The sequence below is a fragment of the Hordeum vulgare genome, chromosome 2H (assembly GCF_904849725.1).
Source record: "Hordeum vulgare subsp. vulgare chromosome 2H, MorexV3_pseudomolecules_assembly, whole genome shotgun sequence".
Taxonomy (NCBI): domain Eukaryota; kingdom Viridiplantae; phylum Streptophyta; class Magnoliopsida; order Poales; family Poaceae; genus Hordeum; species Hordeum vulgare.
Genome location: NC_058519.1, coordinates 619,333,235 through 619,341,249, shown reverse-complemented (window position 1 = coordinate 619,341,249; position 8,015 = coordinate 619,333,235). Strand labels below are relative to the sequence as shown.

At 45.2% G+C, this 8,015-nt stretch overlaps 1 pseudogene; it reads right to left on the bottom strand.

Annotated features, from left to right (window-relative positions):
• Positions 1–2,711: 2,711 nt before the first annotated feature.
• Positions 2,712–3,786, bottom strand: LOC123430873 (annotated as a pseudogene).
• Positions 3,787–8,015: the final 4,229 nt, after the last annotated feature.

Here is an 8,015-nt window from a genome sequence, read left to right as displayed (position 1 = left end):
CCGGCCAGCGGTCCAAGGTGGTGATGGCTCGTGTCGTCCTCTTCTCCAACATGTTCTATGTCTCCCTCAAGCTAGAGTGATGGACTCTATGAGTTCAGTCACCCCTTCTCTGTACTAGTTGTAGCTAGATATGAGAACATGTGGTAGGGTTTGATATGTGACATCTTGTAGCATTGTACACTACCGATCTGTGAGATTGTGATGTTGTGGTAGCTATTGCTGATGGAATTGTAGCATGCTAGGGTTGTATCATAGTGTTGAACACAATGGATTGGTTGTTACTTGTGATGGATTGGTAAACTGTTTGTTGGTGTATGCTGCCCATATCGTGATGTGTTGAGACAGATGGTCAAATAGTGTGTGTTATGCTTACTGTTCATGTGTGTGCTACGTTTGTAGGGCATGGCCACGCAAATGCAAGAGGTTAGTTAGGCCGTTGTCATGTCCGTGAGCCTGTTCCCGCCATCATATGTCGAGAACTCACATCCCCCATCGAGGACATATATGCCTCCGTATTCAGATGTGTTCCAGGGTGAAGGCATGGGTCCTCCTTTTCTGCCTACAACTTTTGTGCTCGTTGTGCCAAATGTTGATGTCATTGTCGTTGCACAAACGCTAGTTGGAAAAGCAAAGAAAGATGGTAGGGGGAACATCACGAAGTGGCAACCGTTCATGTTTGCGTTTGTGCTTAACAAGATGTGTGAGCTTATATCTAGTGGGGTTAGGATTGACAAGGGCTTCGAGGAGGTGCACTTGAACACCGTTGCAAAGCAGGTGTCCGAGTTCCGTGTCCAGGAGGTGACCTCCATCCGGGTCTACAACTACCTCAGAAAGTGAAGAGCTACATGGGTCCAAGTGTCCATGCTCAAAGACCTTAGTAGCGCCAGAGAATGCTTACTCCTAGGCCATGCTCAAGCAGGCATGCAATAGTGTTGATTTTTGCAATGTGGATGAACAATCTGGGCTGAAGAACATCATCATAGTCCAGTTTATGGTAATTGTAGTGTCATTTAGTTGGTGTGGTCGATGTGATCATGTGTAAATATAGCGGATAAACTCATCACGTGGGGTTCATGGTTATCACACCATGAGGTGTGTCTGCAACCAAACAAAGTGTATTTACATCTGACTGACCTTAGTAGCGCCAGAGAATGCTTACTCCTAGGCCATGCTCAAGCAGGCATGCAATATTGTTGAATTTTGCAATGTGGATGAACAATCTGGGCTGAAGAACATCATCATAGTCCAGTTTATGGTAATTGTAGTGTCATTTAGTTGGTGTGATCGATGTGATAATGTGTAAGTATAGCGGATAAACTCATCATGTAGGGTTCATGGTTGTCACACCATGCTGCGTGTCTGCAACCAAACGGAGTGTATTTACATCTGCCCAGTCAATGCAGGACACTAAATACCATGCCAATATTGATCCCCAATGCAGGCAATCTCGATGCGGGCAACCAAACGAGATGCAAATGTTGGTTTTCTTTCATAGTTTTCCTCAACCAGGCACATTGACATCTGATCTCGAGGTATCACATGTACTTTGTATCCTATCCACAATCAACATAATAAAATATGACATAGGGTTTTACCTCTTCGAGAAGGCCCTATCTAAGATCCATCGGTTTTAGCTCTGACACTTTGCATTATTTGTGTGTTTCGTGTGAAACATTTTGATAAACCGAGAAAATGATATTTACTATTTTTTTAATCATGCAGGAGGATGCATGTGTAATACTCTCTCCGTTAGAAAATACTTGTTGGGGAAATGGATGTATCTAGACATTTTTTTAGTTCTAAATACATCTATTTTCATCAAGTTCTTCAGCAAGTATTACAGGATGGAGGGAATATTAAACGAGGTGGGGAGAGAAAGATAAAAAAAAAGGTTACAACTAGAACCAAACGACACCACCAGATACTGTGCCTCAAAACTACACACCTTGGCAGTAGAAATGACAATTACGAAGAAAACATGTGGATTTAGTAGTGAAACGCCCATTTTCTCGCATCGGTGTTTATTTGGTAGATGCATGCCCAGCTGCATTGAGTTGAAAACATTATTAAACCCCCTCCTTTTTCCTTTCGAACTTAGCTTACATATGTGTCTAGTAATATGAACGAACTTAGTGATCATAAGAGAACTTCTGACAGTTAGATTTTTATTGGCTCATATGTGGTTACTCCTAAAATAGAAAATATTCTCTTTGTTTTGGCAAACTAAAATATGAACTACAATCGTGTAAAACTGGTTACTCTAGAATTGTCTAAAATAGAAACGAATCTGAAGTTATCGTTTACATGGTTGTACAGTAAAGCAAGATGTATTACTCACTCAAGAATTATTCCACAAGGGTCATTAGTTAAATTTTGGTCAATTTGTACTAGTACTATATATATAATATTCTCACTACAATAATTCAATCATGCAGCAAAAATCTGAATAAACTGAATTAATAGACTGCACGGCCAACAACGCATTATTTTAAGTTTATATACTGCCACTAATGAGCCAAGCACTCCCTTGGAGAAAAGGATAACTACCTCTTCGTCAAATAGGATTAAATGCCACGAAGCAGTAATCAAACTGATACGGTAAATATTGGGTCGAAATGCAAACACGGAAATATCACCGTAATAAGAGATAGGTAACCTAGCATGGGTAGAAAATAGCAGTCTGCATAATAACTAGATACACATATGATAATTTAGCCATTACGCGACACTATTTCCAATAACTCCTTCATGACCAAAGGACAGCTTGCTACCAAATGCTTGAAACCATCGGTTGCCATGACAACTTGCAAAACATTCTGTGGAGCCATAAACCCAACACAGGCTTCTTTGAGATCCTTGCAGTGGTGTTGCTCTGCTAAAACCAATGTTGTTGCAACAGTCTCTACGTCAATGCACTCAGACAATTTACTTTCACACATCACCTTTAACCTATCCAATCCATATCGATCTGAGGCAACTAGCAGATGCTGTAGTTTTGCAGGTTTACTTTCTTTGTACTGCTCATGGAATCTGTGTATATGAAGTGAAGAAGCGCCTCAAAAATTTCAGGGTCGATGTCATCGATTTTGATACACTGTGTTTCTTTCTCCTTCATCGGACCAAAGAGCTCCGCCTTGAAAACCTGAGACCGTGCAGCCAACAAACATCTGTGAGCTTCGAACAATTGGCCACCCACGCTGAATGTCACATCTGCTCCCGTCCATCCTTCCACATTTGGAAGAGATGGTCTTGTAGATTCGGTTGCGGAACCACAATAGTGTTCCTCTTAACCTCCGTGCGAGATTCTTTTACCACGGTGAGAACACAACGTATAATAAAGTAGCCATTGTTGGCATGCGACAATGATTTCAGCTTCGGTTTCTCAATGAATTTCTTGTAGCCCTTATATGGGTTCGACTCGGAAAAGACATGGTCTACCTCATCAAATGTAGTTACTTGGGCCTCGCCGCCTTTCTCCAGCATGTTTAAGGTGAACTTAGTCCTCACGTAATGCGCGTCTTTCGCTTGGATGACACGTAGCAGATAGGCCGATGCATAGCCAGTGGAGACCACAGTCAACCCATCCGGGAAGAAAATGATAAACCATTCAAAGCCATCCACGCTGAAGTTGCTTGAGCAAACATGCCTGCCGACGCCGATGCCATCCAGCAACCAGTAACTTGCCACCTCGAAATCATGCACCATGGTAACGGTCTCCGTCAAGCATCTGGACGATGTCTTGGTTAACTGGCCATGGCTAACTTGAGAGGTGGGTTTGTTGGCCATGCTGAACAAAAATGCAAGTATTCCTGTGACAAAGCAGACAGATCTTCCTGTGACAAAATTCAGTTTCCAACCAAACAGGTATGAGCTTTAAACTGAGATATCAATAACTTTCAACGGGGTGAAATCAGGCCTTCAACGAAACACAGCCCAGATTTCAATCTGACAAAAATCGAGCAAATTTCGAATAGGAAAATATATTAAGATCAGAACCAAGCCTACCCACCTTGATGGTTCAAGGCGAACGTACAGCGGCGCACGGTGGTGCAAAAGGCGCCGGAGCTGCTGGAGCACGGCGCCCCGAGGAAAAAGACTCAACAGTCGACGCCGCGATGGGCAAGGCACGGCCACCGCGCTAGAGAGGACGCAATACACGGGTGGCGGCTGAGAGGAAGAAACCCCAGCCGCCGCCGTCCCTCTACAATGGAAGCGGTGGGGTATCAGAGGCGCAGTACACGGGCTGGGAGAGATGCTTTTCGTGAAACTAACCCAGGAGAAAGTAGGCAACAGCGCCGAGTGGGCTTCAACTTTCCCTTACGATCACGTTGATGTGCAGACATTAATGAAAAAACTCTATTCACTGCTATTTGCGACAAATTGTCGGGGCTTCGCACAGGGGGCAGCGAAGCTTCCAACGAGATGAGCCGGCCCAGTTCCAGCAGATCGTCCCGCTTTTGGGAAAGGTTCAAGCCGGTCTTTTCTGGTTTTGGAAAAAAATTATAGAAGGTTCCCTTAACCGGAGTTTTTTGTTTTTTTATAACTATTATTTTCTGTTTCTTTTTTCCTTTTATGTTTCTGTTTCAAAAAATATTCTTCAAACACGAATTTTTTTTTCCTATTTTAAAAAATATTCCGGATTTTTTAGAAATTTCTATATTTAAAAAAATGTTTGGGATTTTCGAAAAATGTTTGGAATTTCCATAACAAAAACATGAAACTAAAATAGTTCATAATTTAAAACAAATATGAAACAAAAAAAATAAGAAGAACGCAGTAGCTCATATAGACTACAGCCTTATACGAGCCCGGCGCAGCTACCTACGTAGCAGCCGAGTGCAGCTACCTAATGAAGCTTACGGACATGACAATCGGACTTGCAACTGGTCGATGGTTGACTTGCAACTAAAAAACAGCCCTAATTGCAACTCGGTGGTGGACTTACAACTAAGATGAAAAAGTCTGCATCGTTGCGAGTTGAGGGTGACTTTTAACTGAGACAGCGAAAGTTCTGCTCATAAAAATTTCATGGAGAAAATACACACCCGCCGACGGTCGTTACTTTGTCCTCACTCATGCGCACCCGGGATCAACTTCCTGGTCGGTCACCCATCCTAGAACTACTCCAAGCTGAGCACACTTAACCTGAGAGTTCTGTTCGAATGGGTTCCCGGAAAAGAAAGAATTCCTTATTGATATGAGTAGTCTATCATCCCTAATAAGCCGGGCTATCACATACACCACCACTTAGAGGAACCGACTTCCTCGTCGGGCCACAGCAGCGTTCCCTCTTGGCACAATCGTCTGTGCATCCAATCCAGTACATGTGCCATGTCGTGTGCCACGAGGGTCACAAATGTCATGAACAACATGACTGCTCACCTGTCCGTAAACATCCGTGTAACCGCGAGGATCGGCTCTCATATCAAACCTGTAACGCCCCGGACACACCCGCCGGCGGTCGTTACTCCTGGCGGGATCTAGACTGGCCCCGCATATCAATACTAGTCTTTTCTGCGCACTTTGTCCTCACTCATGTGCACCCGGGATCAACTTCCCGGTCGGTCACCTATCCTAAAACTACTCCAAGCTGAGCACGCTTAACCTGAGAGTTCTGTTCGAATGGGCTCCCGAAAAAGAAAGAATTCCTTATTGATATGAGTAGTCTATCATCCCTAATAAGCCGGGCTATCACATATACCACCACTTAGAGGAACCGACTTCCTCGTCGGGCCACAACAGTGTTCCCTCTTGGCACAATCGTCTGTGCATCCAGTCCAGTACATGTGCCATGTCGTGTGCCACGACGGGTCACAAATGTCATGAACAACATGACTGCTCACCTGTCCGTAAACATCCATGTAACCGCGAGGGTCGGCTCTGATATCAAACCTGTAACGCCCCGGACACACCCGCCGGCGGTCGTTACTCCTAGCGGGATCTAGACTGGCCCCACATATCAATACTAGTCTTTTCTGCGCACTTTGTCCTCACTCATGTGCACCCGGGATCAACTTCCCGGTCGGTCACCTATCCTAAAACTACTCCAAGCTGAGCACGCTTAACCTGAGAGTTCTGTTCGAATGGGCTCCCGGAAAAGAAGGAATTCCTTATTGATATGAGTAGTCTATCATCCCTAATAAGCCGGGCTATCACAGGAGGAGATGACTAAGAGTATGGAACTCATGGAGGAGGAACTTGATGAGGTAGTCATTGGGGAACAGGACGCTCAAACCTTCGCAGCTGAGGCTAGGTGGATGGCCATAGCAAGAGTTAACACGGATCGTCCGTTCAGCCCTACTCCTTTCTCGAACAACATGAAGTTCATCTGGAGCTTGGCTCGCACGCCAAAGTTCAGGGAGTCCGGAGAGAACCTATTCATCTTTCAATTTTTATGTCTGGGTGATTGGAAGAAGGTTGTGCATGGAGGTCCGTGGCTCATCAGAGGTCTTGGGGTCATAATTGAGGACTACAATGGCAAAACTGATCCTGATGCAGTTGTTCTTGATGGCCTTTATGTGTGGGCTCAAATTCACAAGATACCGGACCTTTATCGTCGGGAGACAGTTGTTGATCAGCTAACTCATAGGATTGGTAAAGTTCGCGAGGTTCAGATGCAGCCTACGCTCTACTACGAGGGAGATTATGTTCGGGTGCGTGCGAAAGTTCTGACGGCCAAGCCCCTAACCCGTTTTATACCGCTAACAGTGGTAGGCGAGGGCACCCGGATGCTTGTGGTCAAGTATGAAAAAATTAGATACTTTTGCAAGGTGTGTGGGCTGATGGGACATGGTTTTGACGAATGCGACAATGGGGTCTGGAAGGAGGAGGGTAAAAAGTGGGGAGGCTGGATGATAGCTCTCTGACGAGAGATTCGGTATTCACCAAACTCAGGAGGCAGATTCCCATCCCGTGGTGGAAACGGGGAGGACGCGGCGCAAGCTCAGGCCGCATTTAGGCATCAGCTAGAGGCCGAGGACAAGCCGCTGAATCCAGCACGTCTGAAGGAGCTGAAGATAAAGGGAATTTGGGACCTGACCCCCGCGACGAGGTGACAAGAGGCGATGAAAGTGTACCCGAATGGAGCGCAGCTAGAGGGGGTGCTCTGAGAGAGAACAATGCTTGAGTCCCTATTTCGGCTGTTGTTCACGAGGTTGGTGACACCCACGACATGGATGCTAAAAACGGCAGCAAAAGAGGCTTGCAGGACAGGGACCATACTGTTTCTTCAAGCAGCGCTACTCCTATAACTAATGGGGGAGATGATAGCTGCAGATACGGACTCGGAGGGAGTACCACCACTTCCACCGGTCTATGTATCACCTCGCAAGGACAAGAAAAGGTCGAAGAAGGGTCTGAATGGTGATGATATCTCTGCTCGACAAAATATTGCGTTATCGGCGGGCTCCTACGAGGAGCACCACCGGGCACAATGAATTACCTATGGTGGAACTCTCGAGGCGGGGCAAGGCCTTGACAGTTTGCGAACTTCGCGATCTAGCGAAGAATTATGCCCCTACTTTTTTTTGTATCTTAGAAACACAGGTTGACAAGGCTAGAGTAGAAAGTTTAGCGAGTTCCATTGAATTTGATAAAGCTTTTGCTATTGACAGTGTGGGAAGAAGAGGAGGCATTAGTTTGTTTTGGAAAAATTCAATAAACATAAATATTTTGGGGTATTCTCTCTACCACATTGACGTGGAAGTTCTTGACCCGGGATGGGATCCTTGGAGAATGACGGTGGCCTATGGGGAAGCCCAAACTCACCTGCGACATCAAACTTGGGATACGTTAAAGAAGATAAGTGTCTCAAGCAACCTTCCTTGGCTTTGTATTGGTGATTTCAATGAAGTTCTCCATCCGGAAGAACGTGAGGGTATTGGACAACGAAGCAATGCTCAAATTTAAGCTTTCTGAGAGGTGGTTGACGTTTGTGTGCTGATGGACTTGGGTTTCACACGCAGGTTTTGGACTTTTGAGAAGAAAGTGGTGGGCGGCTCTTATACCAGAGTTAG